The sequence below is a fragment of the Eleutherodactylus coqui genome, chromosome 12 (genome assembly GCF_035609145.1).
Source record: "Eleutherodactylus coqui strain aEleCoq1 chromosome 12, aEleCoq1.hap1, whole genome shotgun sequence".
Classification (NCBI taxonomy): Eukaryota; Metazoa; Chordata; class Amphibia; order Anura; family Eleutherodactylidae; genus Eleutherodactylus; species Eleutherodactylus coqui.
This window is the reverse complement of record NC_089848.1, coordinates 65,286,794-65,306,586: the sequence shown is the minus strand read 5'-3', so window position 1 is coordinate 65,306,586 and position 19,793 is coordinate 65,286,794. Positions and strand designations below refer to the sequence as shown.

General features: G+C 47.5%; 1 long non-coding RNA gene across 7 annotated transcripts; it reads left to right on the top strand.

Moving 5' to 3' along the window:
- The first annotated feature begins 684 nt into the window (after positions 1-684).
- On the top strand, positions 685-19,733 carry LOC136587020 (uncharacterized). 7 transcript variants are annotated; one of them, XR_010787409.1, is made up of 12 exons: positions 685-749; positions 4,928-4,959; positions 5,650-5,727; positions 7,754-7,842; positions 9,232-9,263; positions 9,940-9,996; positions 12,058-12,089; positions 13,177-13,208; positions 13,891-13,968; positions 16,307-16,395; positions 17,473-17,550; positions 18,709-19,733. It is a non-coding gene; the product is annotated as an uncharacterized lncRNA (long non-coding RNA). The 7 variants fall into 7 exon arrangements; XR_010787410.1 differs by lacking the exon at positions 9,940-9,996; XR_010787411.1 differs by lacking the exon at positions 12,058-12,089.
- The last annotated feature ends 60 nt before the right edge of the window (positions 19,734-19,793 follow it).

The following is a 19,793-nucleotide window of genomic DNA, read 5'->3' as shown; positions in this document are numbered from 1 at the left end:
GCACAGGCCTTGTGTGCGGAAAAAATACATTTAAACGCATCAATGCGTGCGCAAAACAGCATAGTTCATTCCGCAAAAACACCCGCTAATGCTTGTGTGAATCTGGCCTTAGTGCGCACATGTAAAAAGCAGCCAGACTGTGTAATCCGATGGAGCAAACCAGAAGATGCATTGGGAAACAAGCATTTCGATACAATTGTGGATTTTAGCGCACGCGGTTTTCAGTCAATTTTTTTCCGCAGCTGCATTACACAGCAAGAGAAACACACAAATGCAGTTTTTGGTGCGGTTCTATCTGCGCCGTCTGTATACCGCCTAACCGTATGGAATGCTCTTATATTAACATGTCACACGTAAGTGACAGGAGACGCAGAAGGTGACATTAGAGGAGCCATCAGTCACTCCAGACAGTCACACTTGTGGTCTCAAGGAGAAGACGCAGAACTCTCCGCAGGTTTCATAGTGTATACACCAGCGACATCTGCCGGACACAGGCAGAACAGCACTCGCTTCAGCACGTGACAAAAACTTTGCAAACTTTCTTGGAGTGTGACTTTGTGTTCGTGACGAGAAGTTGTACTGCGGCAGGTGGGGAGAAGCAGACGCCGGCGGGTGATTGTAGAAGTTCCGCCACGTTCCGGATATTGTCACCGTCAGGCCCTGTGGGTGGGTGGGACTAGAGGGGGTGTACACGAGGCTTCTTGGGGTGTGCACGACTACACCCTTCCTCTTTTGGTGACTTTGGAGAGGTCAGTAATGCATGTGCGCGCTGTGCTCGGAGTAGGAGATCACATGTGTGCTATGTACTAATATTCCCCTGGTTCTAGCGCGCTGCTCGTGACCACGTGACGGGGCCCATATAAGCCCGCATGGCCCAGTGCTGAGTCAGCTTACTCTGCCCTTGGCTCTAGGGCCACAGTTACTAGCCCAGTTGTGCTACTTCCTACTTATCCACAGGGCCCATGCGATATCAGCGAAAATCTGACCGGTTTTCGTGTGATTTTTCAACGTGCGTGTGATGTGTTTTGCGTCACATTGACACTGGATTCGCCCAACCGTATTTGCGCATTAAAAATATTACACTATACGCAGAAAATAGAACCCATTGATTTCATTGGGCTTGTTCCTAAGTGTGGATCTCCCTGCATGTTGTCGTAGCACAAAAAATATGCAACATGCTGTATTCTGCGCAGGACAAGCGCATCTTGAAGTCATTAAACTAATTGGCTGAGCGCATCGGTGCATGTTTTTTGTCTGCCTAATTACGCACACAAAACTATAGTAAAATACTCCAAAAAGCATGCAAAAAATGCAATGAATATTCCGTAAATACATGCGCAAATATGCTTGCGCTCCTGGGAATTCGGCCTACAGCTGCCTTCATACGGGCGAGAAAAACAATGGGAGAAACTCTGTGATCCTCCGCTGCGGCAAACAGCCATGGCAGAGGATTTCTACATCCCCGAAGTGATGCGAGGCGCTTTTGACATAAAAACACCTTGCATCCGCGGTGAATTCACATGGTGGGGAGCGCGTGCTTCACGAACCCATATCGCGATCGCCTGTGTGAAGTTAGCCTAAGGCCCCCTGTCCACGGGCGAGGCGGAATGTCGCTAGTGATATTCCGCCACAGGGAAACGGGGGAGCGCTGACAGGTCTCTATGATGAGCCTATCTGATAGATAGGCTCACTGCGGAGAATCACGGCAAATCGCAGCATGCCGCGATTTGAATCCCGCAAGCGGAGAATCGCTATGATTCTCCACTCGTGGATGTCGGGCTGCGCTTTCCATAGTTAAGTCTTTGGAAAGCGTTCACTGCGTTACCCGCGGTTGGATTATTGCCGCGGATGACGCAGTGATATATCAGCCATGAACAGGAGGCCTAAAGGTGCATTCATACGGGCGTATTGTGGGTTTCGATCGTGTAACTTCAGTGTATATACACGACTGCAACACGTTTTTGCACAGTATATTCATGTCCATATATATATATATATACACACACACACAGTATTTCACAGCTTAAGGCCGGCTTCCCACGGCTGTCACAGGCTCCGCCGCGGAACTCCGCGGCGAAGCCCGTCACGGCGCCCCCCCAGAGACCCCAATACTTACCTCCGGATCCGGCGTCTTCTGTCCTGCATGACGCTTCGGCGCGCATGCGCAATAGAGCGCGTGACGCGCCGCAGCGTCATGTGACATGCCAGCCGCGTCATATGACACGCCCACAGCGTCATATGACGCAGCTGGCGGTGGGTGGGGAAGCAGTTTCATGCTATCTTCCGCTGTGCTACAGCGGAAGATAGCGTGACGGACGGTTTCCATAGAGCATGCCGCGGGTGAGGACGGGTGATCTTACGGTGCGGAATTCCGCACTGTAAGCATTGTGCTATTAGGTTCAATAGAACCTAATAGCTACGGGCAACACAGCGGATTTCCGCCAAACGGAGCCCTTAGTCTGCCTGCCCACGGGCGATGATCTGCTGGCGATAAATCGCCCGCGGATCATGCTCTGTGAAGCTTTCAATAGGGTTGCTATGGAAGGCGCAGCACCGGCATCCACGAGCAGAGAATCATAGCGATTCTCCGCTCGCAGAATTTAAATAGCGGCATGCTCGATTGCCGCAATTCTCCGCGGTGAGCCTATCTATATTTAAAAAAAAGAAAGTCACACTGCGCATGTCCGTGTGCAAGTGATACGCGGGCATGCGCAGTGCTGAATGAACCAATCAGAGCCATCGCTTCCTGGAGGCGGGATTTATGAATCCAGCAACCAGGAAGTGATCTTCTGTGGGTGAATGAGGACTGCAGGATGCCGGCGGAGCGCAGCAGGAGGACCCGGACCGCACCTGCTAGCTAATGTATTCCCTTTTTTGGGGGGGGGAGTGCAGATAGGGCTTAGTTTCAGGGTAGGGCTTATTTTCTAATGTTAAAGTTGCATTGCATGAAAACCGCGATTTTGTGCATTGCGATGCGACAAAAAAGTGTGCCACCAAACAATATGTAATACACTGAGGTTTTTCCTCGCAAGAAAACATGGCTAATGTGAAGGACCCAATTGAAAAGCAAGAGCTTCACGTACACGTGATTTCTCACGTTATTGTATTGCGGCAAAATCGTGCGATTTTTGTCGCCCGTGTTAAAGCGGCCTCAGTATACATCATGAGTAGGACGCCTCACCTGCCTTGATTAACCAGCGCCGGCCACATGAGCAGTCAGATGAGCATGTAGTGTCTTAGGCCGGCGTCACACGGAAGTATTTTTGCGTGCAATACTCAAAAAAATAGAACCCTTTGCTTTCGATGGGTTTGTACACATTTCCGTATTTTGCGCGCATCTTGGCCCCACAAAAAAAAAATAGAATGTTCTATTTTCTGCTGATTTGTGCACCATAAATCCCTATACAAGTCAGTGATGTGCGCAATACGCAAGGAGATCTGCTCCGTATGAACGTTCGCTTAAGCCTCCCTGACGCAGACGTTGCCGTAAGCGATGCCGGCTACTTGCCCCTCACATCATTGATGAGGCGCGCTAAACACCTAAAAATAGAGCTAACTACGCTTGAATATCGCGGGACCGAAAAGCGCTGCGATCGAGCGGCTGTCTGAGCGGTCCTATTGAAGACATTAGGAACGTTATACCGCGATTAGCGGCGTGCTGAAAGCAGCGCTGAAAATGCACCCCATTCATTTCAATGGGCAAAGCATTGTGTTTTAAAACGCAGAATCGCACGAAAATAGAACAGTGCTTGAAAAACGTTTTACCACTTCTCAGAGAATCCCCATTGGACTCGATGCTAGTGATTGACAGCGTTCAGCGCTGCGCTAAAAAAGCAGCGCTAAACGCAGAAAAAACTGCCTGAGGCCCCTCTCACACAGGAGCTTTTTACCGCGATTAAGGCAGCGTTCGGATCGCAGAGGTATAACACTCCCATTGCAATCAATAGGGCCTCGCAGACGGCGCTGTCTGCTCTATATTTTCCGTTTAGCGCACCTCATCACCCATCACAATGATGGGGCGCGCTAACACACAGTCGGCCGGAGGGAGCTGCGTCCAAAAGCAAAATCGCGGCAAAGTGCCGCGCTTGAAATTGCGGCACTTTGCCGCGTTCATGTGTGAGAGCGGTCTAAGGCTTCATTCCCTTTGTGAGGGAGGCCTCGGGGTCCTGTAACACGGAGCGAGAAATCATTCCAGCAAGCGAACGATTACAGTCGTTTGCTTTAAAATGCAGTCATTTTGCGCGCTTAGATAATCGCTTCCATTTTTTGTCATTCGCTGGTCTCTCGCTGATTTTCCCATATAAGTTCTTCGGGTTGAAGAAGAACGCATTTAATGGGTTAAAATACAAAAGCGTTTTTTCTGTTGGGAGTAAAAGTCTGAAATAAAAAAATTGCAGCGTGCCTTTTTTTTTCAGCGATTTTGCTGCTAGAATCGCCCGTTATTGTCAATGAGAGCGTGAAAAAAAACACATCGCACTCGCATGCCGAGCGACTGTATGTGAGCGCAATCTTGGAACCACACACAGTTTTTTTTTCTTCTCGCCGCACGTAAATCTGATGCAAATCACATAGTTTTCTCTAAAAAAAATGCATCATACACGAAGGGAGATCACAGGTGAAACGGTCAGCTTTTCACTGACATGCATCGCGCTCTGTGAATACGTGATTGGCGGTTGATACTACTGAGGGCGGTCCACTGTAAAGCCCTTGCTTTGGTACTATCACTTCCAGCATTGCAGTTGGATATGATATCTGCGCTCCCCGAGTCATATGATCATCGATGTTCTAAAGGATTTACCTGAGACTCCGCCCCTCACCTGATACACCTGGCTGTTGGGTGATGATCTTACTCCTTCTGCGCATGTGATAAATGGCAATGTATTGGAAATACACTTATATATTTTTTTCTTACCTTCCGCCCCCACAGGTATTATAGGAGACTATGACCACGTATAGAAGGTGAGTTCCCCGCACACTTGTATACCTGTAATTCTGTAGGCTGAACTGCATGTAGCCGATGATGAGCATTGTGCTCCTGAACGGAAGTCTTATTCTGTAACTGATGCCTTTAAGGATTTACCTGAGGCTACATGAAGTTTCAAGTCTGATCGAAGGATGATTTTAGGAGAATTAATACCTTGTGCCCCAACAATAGCATTTTATTCATGATTCTCTTTCTCTTTTAGTTTTTTAAAGGGATTGTTCAGTTGCAAACTATTAATGACCATCAATAGTAGAACAGGGGTGGTCTGCTGCCCATGGCAACCCCCTTGCACAGAACTGATTTCTGCAGGAGTCAGAGAGCTCTTTTCTCATTGCAGTGGCCAGGCTTGGTATTGCAGGCCAGGTTCCCATTGAAAAGAATGACCTGCAATACCAAACCTTGCCACTGCAGTAGGAACGGAGCTGTCTGCTTCCTGCAGAAATCAGCTGAGTGCATGAGCGCACAGGCCTGGCAAACAGCTGATCAGCAGAGGTCACAGGCAGCAGACTGCCACTGATCTACTATTCATGGCCTACCTGAAAAATAGGCCTATGATAATTTAGCACTGGACAACCCCCTTTAAAGTTGCGCCATGTGCAGGGGTGAGAAAGAAAAGTATTTTGTTCAGTGTGTACATAATCCATATTTAATTCTCTTCCTTTTAGCACGCTGCTGAAGTCTGACAGTACCTGGCATAGGTTTAACATTGGCTGCCAGTATGAAAATGCCCAAGAGTGACAATGGTAAGATGGTATTATTGCAGCTGCGTGACTAATGATAGATAAGTAGCCGCTGATGATAATTTGCTACTGACAGGAGATAATCTCCTTCCTGATGCTTTAATTGATTTATCTGAGGCTACATATAAGCTCTATAAAGTTTGATTAGGACTCTGTGGAAAGTTTTATTAAAAGGGTTGTACCAGGATCACAAGTTATCCCCTATCCACAGGGCAGGTTGCTGATCGGCTACTGTAGGGTCACTTCTTTTGCCCCACAGTGATGTCATAATGAATGGAGTACCGGCCAAGCATCGAGGACTCTGCTCCACTCATTTCAATAGGGGTGATAGAAATACAAGAGCTCTTGCTGCTCTGATATCTCTGTCCGTCTCACTGAAAGTGAATGGAGCGACAGCGCACTTGTGTGACCACCGATCTATTCAGTGTCATCCTCATTGCAGGGGTTGCAGAAAATGCGCAGTGAGGAGGACGGAGAACTCAGGTCGGCTGTTTCTCGGATCATTTGGGGGTCTCTGCATTGAGACACCCACAATTGGCAAGTTATCCCATGATAAGCTAGTCCTATTCCTAGCAATACAGTACAGAGGGCTCTAGAGGAATAATTACCAGAAACAATAGGAACGAGTATTTTGCTGAGGTTTAGAGATTAATGTCTGTACTTGGTCTACTGCACGTAACAGCGTCTCATACGTCACCAGTCCAGTGCTACTTCTCCTGTGAAGCAACTTCCCCCAGTTGTTGAAAAGGATGAGCGTCTGTGCTTTACGCAAAATTATCATAGGCGTAAAGGGGGCAGGAGCTCAGTGCACTGCTCCTGGCCCGCCTCCTCCCCTTGCAGAAAGGGACACCGTATATCGGCCGGGCGTGAATACCGGGCTGATATACGATTGTCTGAATAAGCCCTAAGGCCTCATGTCCACGGGCTTTAAATCCGCAGCGGTTCTCCCGCAAGCGGATCCACGCGCCCATAGGGATGCATTAGACACCCGCAAGTAGTTAAATACCTGCGGATGTCATTTTTCCCGTCAGGCGTGGATCCGCGTGCGGGAAAAAAAATGGACATGCTCCATTTTAGTGCGGGTCTCAAGCGGGGACAGCTCCCGCAGGCTTCTTTTGAAGCCTATGGAAGCCGTCCGGTTCCGCGGGAGACCCGTACCAGAATTAAACTCACCTGCTCCGGGCGATGCGGTTCTTCCCTTCTTCGCGGCCGGATCTTCTTTCTTCAGCCCGGCGGATGTGCCCAGCGCATGCGCGCAGCACGCTGCCGGCTTTCGGGCCGAAGAAAGAAGATCCGGCCGTAAAGAAGGGGAGACACGCATCGCCCGGAGCAGGTGAGTTTATTTTTATTTTTAGGCATCATGTCCGCAGGGCAAGAGGGACCCGCTCCGGATTCTACATATAGAATCCGCGGCGGGCCTGATTTTCCCCGTGGACATGAGTTTTTTACGCATCTTCTACCATATTTTGTGTGCATTTGTGCATCCCTATTGACTTCTATGGGGACTTTGGATGTGCAGGAAGATAGAGCATGCTGCTTTTTGGGGTTTTTTTGCATGACCAAAATGCACAGGAAAATACACGCGTGTGAAAGAACCCATTGAAACCAATGGGTTCTATTCTTTGTGTATTGCTCGCACAAATATGCCCGTGTGAAGGAAGCCTTAACCCTTTGCAATCCAATTTTGGATTCAGGGTTTCCTAGGGCGCTCTCTCTTTGGCACCACAATGGCACCACCTGCTCGCTAGAGCCATGTATTGGACATGTTGGAGAGGCCCCCTGACAACAGAGTGGCCAGTAATATACAGTAAGAATACCCTGCCTGACATCTTCCAACATTGGAAGCTTTACAGCCTTCAATCAGAATGTCTTTAAACGTCAGACAGTGGATTGGAAAGGGTTAAAAACCAAGCACAGGTTGGGAAAAAAACAGTTTTCTTTTTTGTTTTGTTGTTGTTTTTTTTATAGCCGCGCCCCATCTGTACGATCAGGCTGTCTGTAATTTTTAATGTTTCACTTATCCTTGCAGCTTCCCGAAGATGTGTGTTTCACCCAGATCACCAATGCTACATGCTGGTACACGAATAGATTGGCTGCCTGCTGTAATAACCTGCAGAGGTAAAATGGTCAACTATATAAAGTCAAAACTAAGTACAACTTTATGGACATTTGTAAATTAGTTCTGTAAAAGCGCTATTACATGAGCGCTATGGGCAGCCGCTAGCTCTCACTTTCCCGACAATTGTCGGGCAGGATCTGAAGTGCAGATGTTCCCTGGCAACTAGTGCTGTTAATAGCCGCTTACATGTGCCGCCCAGCAATTGTCAGGAAACGGTGAGCACTTGAAGCTGCCACTAAGGCTGCATTCCCACGAACGTATATCGGCTCAGTTTTCACACCGAGCCGATATACGTTGTCCTCATCTGCAGAGGGGGGAGGATGGAAGAGCCAGGAGCAGAACCTGAGCTCCCGCCCCCTCTCTGCCTCCTCTCCGCCCCTCTGCACTAGTTGGAATGAGGAGAGGCGGGGCTAATTCTTTCCGCTTAGCCCCGCCCCGTCCCACGTCCTTTCATTGCAAATAGTGCAGAGGGGCAGAGAGGGGGCGGGAGCTCAGTTCCTGCTCCTGGCTCTTCCATCCTCCCCCTCCCTGCAGATGAGGACAACGTATATCGGCTCAGCGTGAAAACCGAGCCGATATACGTTCATGTGAATGCACCCTCAAGATTAGAAAATCTACCATCTTATTAGCATTATAATTAGTATATTAGTAAATTAGTTGAAGCAGCAGTAGCCGCTATAAGGGCTCTTTCACTGGGGTGTGAAGATTTTCGGCTGGCCGTTCAGACAGCCTAAACAACCAGTAAGGTTTTGTGTACCTCGGAATACCGGGGGCAGATATTTAGCTCTGCTTACAACAAAGGGAGGGGGCAGGAGCTTAGCAGAGCTAGTCCCTTCCCCTCTTTGCTCAAGCCTAGTAACCCCCCCACCTCCCTTTTCCGGCAGCTGTCATAGGCTCCTACAGGAGTCTATGGCAGCCAGCCGTAATCCGTCTGGAAAAGATAGTTGCAGAACTATCTTTTCTGGCCAGTGTAAAAGCGTATGCACTATCTTGGCCAGCCAGGCTCTTTTATGCAGTGACAAAATGCCCATCTGAACTGAGACATTGGAAAACTATGCCTCAGATAGGCAGCATATATTAACCGGCCCCGAAACCAGGGCCGATATACGCCCGTGTGAAAGAGACCTTACATGTAATTGCTAGGCTGCAGCGGAACTTGCAAGTTCATCCCAGAATTATCGGTAAATCCCTGGTGTGAGTGGAGGCCACTAACACTTGTGTACTGGTGCCCTGACGCCATGTTCACACCAGGAAAATCTGCAGCATTTACAGTAGCAGCAGTGTGAACGGGGTTTTCAAAATCTCGGCCATATGTTGCAGAAAAATCTACAATGGCAATGTATTGGAAATAAACTTATATATGTTTTTCCTACCTTCCGCCCTCACAGGTATTATAGGAGACTATGACCACGTATAGAAGGTGAGTTCCCTGTACACTTGTATACCTGTAATTATGTAGGCTGAACTACATGTAGCCGATGATGAGCATTGTGTTCCTGAACGGAAGTCTTATTCTGTAACTGATGCCTTAAAGGATTTACCTGAGGCTACATGAAGTTTCAAGTCTGATCTAAGGATATGTTTAAGAGCATTGATCCCTGGCGCCCCAACAATAGCATTTTATTTGTGATTTTCTCTCTATTGAAGGGTTTTAAAAGGGTTGTTCAGTTGCAAACTATTGATGACCATCAGTAGAATATGGGTGGCGTCTGCTGCCCAGCACTCACCTCACGTACCCTGCCAGCCTTGCTATTGCAGGCCAAGTTCCCATTAAAATGCATGTCCTGCAATACCAAACCTTGCCACTGCAGTAGGAACAGAGCTGTCTACTTCCTTCAGAAATCAGCTCAGTGCATGAGCGCACCGGCCTGGCAAACAGCTGACCAGCACGGGTCACAGGCAGAAGACTGCCATTGATCTACGATTCATGGCCTACCTAAAAATAGACTTATAATAATTTACAACTGGGCAACCCGTTTAAATTTGCCACATGTTCAGGGTTGAGAAAAAAAAGTATTTTGTTGAGTGTGTAAAAAAAAAACCCAAAAAACTATATTTAATTCTCTTCCTTTTAACATGCTGCTGATGTCTGACAGTACCTGGCGTAGGTTTAACATTGGCAGCCAGTATGAAAATGCCCAAGAGTGACAATGGTAAGGCGGCATTATTGCAGCTGTGTGACTAATGATAGATAAGTAGCCGCTGATGAGTATTTGCTCCTGACAGGAGATAATCTCCTTCCTGATGCTTTAATTGATTTATCTGAGGCTACATATAAACTCTACAAAGTTTGATTAGGACTCTGGAAAGTTTTGTTAAAGAACTTGTACAAGGGTCACAAGTTATCCCCTATCCACAGGACAACTTGCTGATTGGTGGGGATCTTGCTGCTGAGACCCCCACTTATCTCGAGAACGGGGATCCTATGTCCCTCTCTGCCTCTCACTGCGGGGTCTCTTCTCCTGGCACGGTGATGTCAGAATGATTGGAGTGCTGGCTAAACATGTGGGCTCTGCTCTATTCATTTGATGGAACTAGCGGAGTGCTTGCGGCTGTAATATCTCTGGTAGCATCATTGAAAGTGAATGGAGTAGCAGCGCACTTGTGTGCCTACCGATCCATTCACTCTTCCACATCGCAGGGGTTGCAGTAAGTGGACAATGAGAAGGATGAGGAACTCGGGATTACTGTTCTTGGGATCAGTCAGGGTCTCGGCAAGTTATTCCCCAACCCCTGCCCGCCCCCCATAGAGGACCATTGAGGACGTGGTAAGCTGGTCCTATTCCTAGCAATACAGTACAGAGGGCTATAGAGGAATCATTACCAGATACAATAGGAATGAGAATCACAGATTGATGTCTGTACTTGGGCTACTGCATGTAACGGCAGCCCATATGCCGCCAGTCCGGTGCTTCTTATAGTGTGCAGGCTTTTGCATCCATTTGGAGTCTGAACAATTATCGTTCGGTGTAAATGCTGCACCAACTAAGCAACAAACGAGAATTTGTTTGGCGTCTCGTTTAGCATTCAATTTCTTCATGCAGGAAACTGAACGACATATCAGCCCGTGTAGACAGGCAGTCATTCACATAGAAACGATCGCCTATTTATTGTGAATGGAATCCCCAGTCTGCTCCGCCTGCGTTCAGTGAGCGATTATCATCCTGTGTGAAAGCACAGGAGCGACAATCATCGGGATAACAGTCTGGCGATTAATTGCCCGACCGTTGTCCTGTGTAAAAGAACCCTTAGGGCCCACACGAGCGTATACAGCGTATATATTGCATGCTGATAATACGCAGTTCTAAAAGCCCATTTATTTACATTGGGCCGTTCAAACCTGTGGTTTTCACGTACGCAAAAAAAAAAAATCCAACGTGTCCTATTTTGGTGCATTTTACACGCAATTGTCATAGTCTGGTACATAAAATACGCAGGAAACATGTATGTTATATGCGTATTTGCTTCAGTACTACTTATGTGCATAATAAATGCTAATAATACGCAGGTTAAATACGCTTGTCTTAGTGTACTGAGAAACAACCAGCAAGGTTTTTCTACCATGTTTTTCTGACACTTGGTGCAGTTTTTGGTGGCATTTCAGTAAAATTGCGGCTGCTCCAGGAGGAGAGAGAGAAGAAGCCCCGCAGGGCTTCGGGGTTTCTCCATAGCAGGGAGAGAGAGCGGGGCTATGGGTGATTATCCCACATCCCCACTCTGTCTCTCCCTGCTATGTATTAATCCCCCATATCCCCACTCTCTCTCCCTGCTATGGGGAAATCCTCCATAGCCCTGCTCTCTCTCTCTTTGCTATGGGGAAATCGCCCATAGCCCTGCCCCCTCTCTCCCTGCTATGGGGATCCCTGAGGGATATTCCCATAGCGTAGAGAGTGGGCGGGACTAGAGAGAGGGGTGGACTATGGGACTTCTCACAAGGATTCCCCATCACAAAGAGAGGGGGTGGGGATAGAGGGTGGATCCCTCTAGCTCCACGCTCTCCTTCCACACAAAAATTGTTCACTGTGAAGCCCCTGTTTTGCTACTATCACTCCTAGCATTGTTTATCTGCATAGTCAGGGATGATATGTGCGCTCCCTGAGTCAAATGGTCATTGATATTGAGTAATGATATTACACCTTTTGTGCACTTGGTAAATGGCAATTTATAGGAGATACACTTATATTTATATTTTTTCCTACCTTCCGCCCCCACAGGTATTATAGGAGACTATGACCACGTATAGAAGGTGAGTTCCCCATACACTTGTATACCTGTAATTCTGTAGGCTGAACTACATGTAGCCAATGATGAGCATTGTGCTCCTGAATGGAAGTCTTCTTCTGGAACTGATGCCCTAAAGGATTTACCTGAGGCTACATGAAGTTTCAAGTCTGATCAAAGGATGTTTTTATGCCATTTTCACATAAGGGCTTATTCAGACGACTGTATATTGGCTGGGTTTTCACGCCAAGCCGATATACGGTATCCTCGTCTGCAGGGGGAGGAGGATGGAAGAGCCAGGAGCAGGAACTGAGCTCGCGCCCCTTCTCCACCCCTTGCCACTATTTGCAATGGGAGGGACAGGGCGGAGCTAAGTCCCGGAGCTCAGCTCTGCCCCCGTCCCACCCCTCCCGTTGCAAATAGGGGCGGGAGCTCAGTTCTTGCTCCTGGCTTTTCCATCTTCCCCCCCTACCCCTGCAGACAAGGACACCGTATATCGTCTCAGCGTGAAAACGCTGCCAATATATGGTCGTCTGAATAAGCCCTAAGTCTGTTTATAGCACGAGCGTATGCATGCCAGGCCCCCTTCACATGAACGTGTGCGTACTTGTGCGATAAATGATGTTTTTTCTTTTTTACACACACATCAACATATTTGACTCCTTTTGCGCCCATTAGGCATGTTCATTTGCATGCGGCAACCAAAGACGCACCAATTGAAGTGGCTGATTGGTCTGAGTTCCAGATGTGTTCTTTTTCTGTGCATTTACGCAGTGTTTTGTGCATCTCCTAGCAAATTTTGCGCAGGAAAGTAGAGCGTGCTGCGTTTTGGTTTTGTTTTTTGCATGACCAAAATGCACAGAAAAAATACACGCATGTGAAAGAACCCATTGAAACCAATGTGTTCTATTTTCTGTGTATTGCATGCACAAATATTCCCGTGTGAAGGGAACCTTAAAAACTGTGCACAAATTGAGGAAAAAAAATTATTTTTACATAACCACGCCCCATCTTCAAAATCATGTTCATATGTTGCAGAAAAAACTACACTGGTAAAGGTAATGCATTGGAAATACACTTATATATTTTTTTCCTACCTTCCGCCCTCACAGGTATTATAGGAGACTATGACCACATATAGAAGGTGAGTTCCCCGCACACTTGTATACCTGTAATTATATGGGCTGAACTACATGTAGCCAATGATGAGCATTGTGCTCCTGAACGGAAGTCTTCTTCTGGAACTGATGCCCTAAAGGATTTACCTGAGGCTACATGAAGTTTCAAGTCTGATCGAAGGATGTGTTGAAGAGAGATGATACCTTGCGGCCCAACAATAGCATTTTATTTGTGATTCTTTCTGTTTTAGTTTTTTAAAGGGGTTGTTTAGTTACAAACTATTGATCACCATCAGTAGTAGATCGCTGCCCAGCCTCCATCCCACATCCCCTTTAGTGGTTGTGCACCGAGCTGATTTCTGCAGGAAGCAGAGAACTCCGTTCTCATTGCAGTGGCCAGGCTTGGTATTGCAGGCCAAGTTCCCATTGAAATGAATGTCCTGCAATACCAAAACTTGCCACTGCAGTAGGAACAGAGCTGTCGGCTTCCTTCAGAAATCTGCCCAGTGCATGAGCACACTAGCCTGGCAAACAGCTGATTAGCAGGGGTCACAGGCAGCAGACCGCCACTGATCTACTATTCATGGCCTGCCTAAAGGCCTATAATAATTTAGAGCTAGACAACCAACCCCCCTTTAAAGTTGCCACATGTTGAGATAGAAAAGTATTTTGTTATAAATAATCCATATGTAATTTTCTTTCTTTTAGCATGCTGCTGAAGTCTGACAGTACCTGGCATAGGTTTAACATTGGCTGCCAGTATGAAAATGCCCAAGAGTGACAATGGTAAGGCAGCATTATTGCAGCTGTGTGACTAATGATAGATAAGTAGCCGCTGATGATAATTTGCTACTGACAGGAGATAATCTCCTTCCTGATGCTTTAATTGATTTATCTGAGGCTACATATAAGCTTTTAAAAGTTTGATTAGGACTCTATTGAAAGTTTTCTTAAAGGGGTTGTACTAGGATCACAAGTTATCCCCTATCCACAGGACAACTTGCTGATTGATGGGGGTCTTGCTGCTGAGACCCCCACTGATCTCGAGAACTGTGGGGGTCTCTTTTTCCCCCATAGTGATGTCAAAATGAATGGAGTTCTGGCTAAACGTGAGGGCGCTGCTCTATTCATTTCAATGGAGGCTTGCCAATTCTGACAGCAGCATTTAAAGGGTTAACACCCATGATCAGCAGGAGTGCTGATTGCAGCTTGTGTCAGCTGTAAGATACAGCAGGCACCAGCATTGAATGGAGCTGGATCATACCCCAAACCCCCTCCACACAAAACCCCAAACGCACAGGACGAAACTGTACATCCTATGTCATTAAAGGGTTAAAAATATTAAAGCAATACTCCGCATCTGGACATACAAGGACGGCTCTGCTCCAGCTTCTCTGACTACCTGTGCATTAGTATGCATCCGTGGTGTAAGATGCTTTACCTGCTTTGATTAACCAGCGCTGCCCGGTTGGATCAGCATGTAGTGTCTTAGGCCTCATGTCCACGGGGAAAATCAGATCCGCTGCAGATTCTACATGGAGAATCTGCAGCGGGTCCCTCCTGCCCCGCGGACATGAGCGCCGAAAATAGCAATTTAAAAGTATTTACCTATCCGGCGCGGGCGGGGAATGTCAGCTGTTCCTCACGGCCGGATCTTCATTTTCGGCCGGCGGATGAATTCCTGACGCCGGCGGCACGTCGCCGGCACGTCGTCGACGTGCCGCGCGCATGCGCCGGGCACATCCGCCGAGCCGAAGCAAGGGAGATGCGGCCGTGAGGAACAGCTGACATTCCCCGCCCGCGCCGGATAGGTAAATACTTTAAATTCCTATTTTAGGTCTCCCGCGGATCCGGACGGCTTCCATAGGCTTCAATAGAAGCCCGCGGGAGCCGTCCCCGCGGGAGACCCGCACGAAAATGGAGCATGGTCCAGATTTTTCCATGCTCCATTTTTTTTTAAATCACTTTTATTGACCATCCGCGGGTATTTATCTACCCGCGGGTGGTCAATGCATCCCTATGGGATGCGGATCCGCACGCGGGAGATCCGCTGCGGATCCTAAATCATATTTTGCCCGTGGACATGAGCCCTTAGACTAATGATGCGTAGTATTCAGAGTGTGCCCGGGTAGTAACAGAAGCTGTTCGGTTATCTTTGCTTGCACAGGCCCGTAGGGTCGCTTTAGGGCTCATGCCCAGGGACGGAGCAGGATAGGACCGTGGATTTACGCCGTGGGAGTACTGCGGTGGTAAACAAAAAGTCCACGCTAGTGAACGCGGAAAAACGCGCTTTTTTCTGCGGTCTCCATTATACCATATTAATGGAGACCTCTGCTGCGGAAAAACGCGGTGAAATAAAACATGGCGCGATTTATATTCGCAGAGCGGAAAACCGTGGCAGAATGACGCATGTGAGCACTGACAGGCAGAAAAGCTATTAGCTGCATTATTTCACCGCGGGGAATGCGGCAGAAATCCGTCTGTGAGCATTAGCCCTTAAGAGTTTTTGGTTATTAGTTATTTTAATTTTTAATGACACAATCTACATTTAGAAGAAAAAAAAAATCCTTCTGTTTTCACACTGACCAATTTTCTTTGATTTTTTTTTTGTTTTTTTTTTTTTTTACACAACCAAAGGGTTATTCAGACAGGCGTATATCGGTTGGGTTTTCGTGCCCGGACGATATACGCTGCCCCTCTCTGCAAGGAAAGGAGGCAGGATGGGAGCTCATGCTCTGAGCTCCCGGCCGATCGCCACTGTTTGCAATGGGAGGGGGCGGGGTGGAACTTAGCTCCGCCCCTGTCCCGACCCTCCCATTGCAAACAGTGGAGAGGGGCCTGGAACTCGGTGCACTAGCTCCCGACCCTTCCCACCTCCTCCCCTTGCAGAGAGGGTCCGCGTATATCGTCTGAGCCTGAAAACCTGACCGATATACACCCGCCTGAATAAGTCCAAAATGCGCAGGTAAATACATGCATGTGAAAGAACCGAATAAAACCAGTGGCTTCTATTCTCTGTGTATTGCACGCAAAAATACGGCTGTGTGAAGGAAGCCTTTAAAACAATGCACCCCATCCGTACGATCAGGCTGTCTGTAATTTAATGCTTCTCTTATCCTCGCAGCTTCCCGAAGATGTGTGTTGCGCCCAGATCGCCAATGCTACAGGCTGGTACACGAACAGTTTGGCTGCCTGATGTAAGAACCTGCAGAGGTAAAATGGTCAACTATATAAAGTCAAAACTAAGTACAACGTTACGGAAATTCATAAATTAGTTATGTAAAGGTGCTAATAAACGAGCTCTAGGGGTGTCCGCTAGCCCTCACTTTTCCTGACAATTGCCGGGCAGCACCTGAAATGCAGATGTCCTGTTGCCATTAGTGCTGTTAATAGCCGCGTACAGGTGCCACCCAGCAACTTTCGGGAAACAGCGAGCGCTAGCGGTTGCCACTAACTCGTGTAATAGTGCCATAAGATTAGGACATCTAGAATCTTATTAGCATTATAATTAGTATATTCATAAATCATTTAAAGCAGCAGTAAGCGCTATTACACGAGTATTGCTACGGCTCGTAATTTAGCACTAATTGTTGGGCGGCAGCGGAGCTTGTAAGTTCAGCCCAGCAATTATCGGTAAACCTCTAGTGGAGGCCACTAACACTTGTGTAATGGTGCTACAGGTATTGCAGGAAACTACGACCACGTATAGAAGGGGAGTACCCTGTACACTTGTATACATGTAATTCTGTAGGCTGAACTACATGTAGCCAATGATGAGCATTGTGCTCCTGAACGGAAGTCTTATTCTGTAACTGATGCCTTAAAGGATTTACCTGAGGCTACATGAAGTTTCAAGTCTGTTGAAGATAGGTGATACCTTGTGCCCCAACTATAGATAAGCTGTTTTTTTAGGGCTATGTGCTTGTGCACTGTGCTGATTTCTGCAGAGAGCTCTATTCTCATTGCAGTGGCCAGGCTTGGTATTGCAGGCCAAGTTCTCATTAAAATGAATGGCCTGCAATACCAAACCTTGCCACTGCAGTAGGAACAGAGCTGTCTGCTTCCTGCAGAAATCAGCTTGGTGCATGAGCGCAGCGGCCTGGCAGACAGCTGACCAGCAGGGGTCACAGGCAGCAGACTGCCACTGATCTACTATTCATGGCCTACCTGAAGAATAGGCCTATAATAATTTAAAACTGGACAACCCCCTTTAAAGTTGCTGCATGTTCAGAGGTGAGAAAGAAAAGTATTTTGTTACAAATAATCCATATTTAATTCTCTTCCTTTAAGCACGCTGCTGAAGTCTGACAGTACCTGGCATAGATTTAACATTGGCAACCTGTATGAAAATGCCCAAGAGTGACAATGGTAAGGCGGCATTATTGCAGCTGTGTTTTATTAAAGAACTTGTACTAGGATCACAAGTTATTCCCTATCCTCAGGTCAGCTTGCTGATTGGCCACTGCCTGTCACTGCGGGTCGCTTCTTCCCCCAAAGTGATGTCAGAATGAATGGAGTACTGCAAAAACATGCGGGCACTCTGCTCCATTCATTTCAATGGGGCTGATAGACATCATTTATCCAATGGACAACTTGCTGATTGGTGGGGGTCTTGCTGCTGAGACCCCCACCGATCTCAAGAAAATAAATCCCTCTCTGTCTGTCACTGTTGGGCCGCTTCTACCTCTGCAAAATGTCAAAATGAATGTAGTGCTGGCCAAGATTGCGTGGGCTCTGCTCCATTTAATTCAATGAGACTGATGGAAATACCGGAGTGCTTGCGGCTGTGATATCTCTAGTAGCCTCATTGAAAGTGAATGGAGCAGCAGTGCGCTTGTGTGATTACAGCTCCATTCGCTTCTCATTCGTCACTCAGTTTCTGCAAGCAGGATCACCTGTTTAAACACAGTTGTTCACATATGAATGATTGCCTGTTTACTGTGAAGGGAAAACGGGTGTGGGGGGGCAGAACAATCCCCGGCCTGCCCCGCCTCCATTGACTGACCAATGCTCTTTCCTGTGTAAAAGCATAGGAACGATTCTTGCTGGCATAACCTGTTAGGCATCTGCGCCCAACAGGTCATCCTGTGTAAAAGGACCCTTATGCCTACAGCACTCTTCCATAGAAGTCAATAGGTCCCCTCTTGTCCATTGTAGCTGTGGCCTATGAGGCTGCTGTAAAACATCCCTCTTAATACTGTTTACTGCAGCTCGGGCAAATTTACAATCCAAAAATAAAAATTGATAGTTTTAGCTTGTCAAAAAAATGCGGGTAAATGAGATTTTACCAAAAAAGGGAGGTTGCTGAAAAAGAGAGTCAAAGATGTTTGTGAAATTCTGTAGAGGCAAGTTGTGGTAGGAGAAGTCATCATGGAGTTCTGGGTCATGGAGAAGAAAAGGAAAAATAACTCCAATCAGCAAAGGCTTCACCTGTGATCACTGGATATAACAACGGCCTTATAATCACTCAAGCAGTCTGCACAATCTTATTTGCTCTGCTACTAACAGTCTTTCTTTTTGTGTTAGCATTTACAGGTAGGACTTATATGGATCCTTGACCACTTCTTTATTCGATGGATGCAAAAAAGAGCTAATGAAAGATAGTTCGTTATGAACCTGTCTCTGGCTGCGGCGGAGGCCCGGATTTACTAGTTTGGCATCCAGGGTCTTCGCTGTGAAGGTTGGATTGATGCGGTGCTGCAGATGAGTGATTTGTATCCGGATCCTAGTCTAATTATTCTTCATTTGGGGGCGGGGGGCAGTGACTTGGGGAAGATGAGTACCACTGCACTGGCTTTTGAGCTTAAGAAGGGCATGGTCCGTATCTAGGGTTTGTTTCTGTATGTGCGGCTAGTTTTCTCTAAAATCATGCCCAGGGTTAATTTGGTTATCGTGCCTCAAATTGAAGTATTTGGACCATATGAGGGAACGAGTCAATAGATTGATGTCGAGATTTATGCCGCTAATATGGGGATTATCTTTCACGCCCGGGACTACGTATCTGGAATGGCATACATTTATCTACCATAGGTCTGGATTAGAGATGAGCGAACACGTTCGGCCCCGCCCCTTTTTCGCCCGGACACCGAACTTTGCGAACACTTCAGTGTTCGGGCGAAAAAGTTCGGGGGCCGCCGTGGCAGCGCGGGGGGGTGCGGCGGGGAGTGGGGGGGAGAGGGAGAGAGAGAGGGCTCCCCCCTGTTCCCCGCTACTGCCGCCCGCGCCGCCGCGCATCTCCCCGCCCCCCGGCGGCACCCGGACCTTTACGCGCGAACACTGCAGTGTTCGGCAAAGCCGGTGTCCGGGTGCGGATGTGTCCGTAACGGACATGTTCGCTCATCTCTAGTCTGGATATATGAAATCTGGATCTGCAAGCCATGATTGAGTTGGCTTTAGGTGGAGTAGGGTAACTGATGTATCTACTTAGTCTGAGCCTATGGTTAGACTATCTTGAGTATTATGTTGAGTTGTTTTGATCAATTCATTGATTCACCTGTTTCATGTAGCTAAGCTTTAATAAATGGCCGTGGCCAATTTTACCTCCATCTAAATCTGTCTCCACGTGTCTTATTTATATGGGTAACGCTTACTGTTAGTTATTGCAGCATATG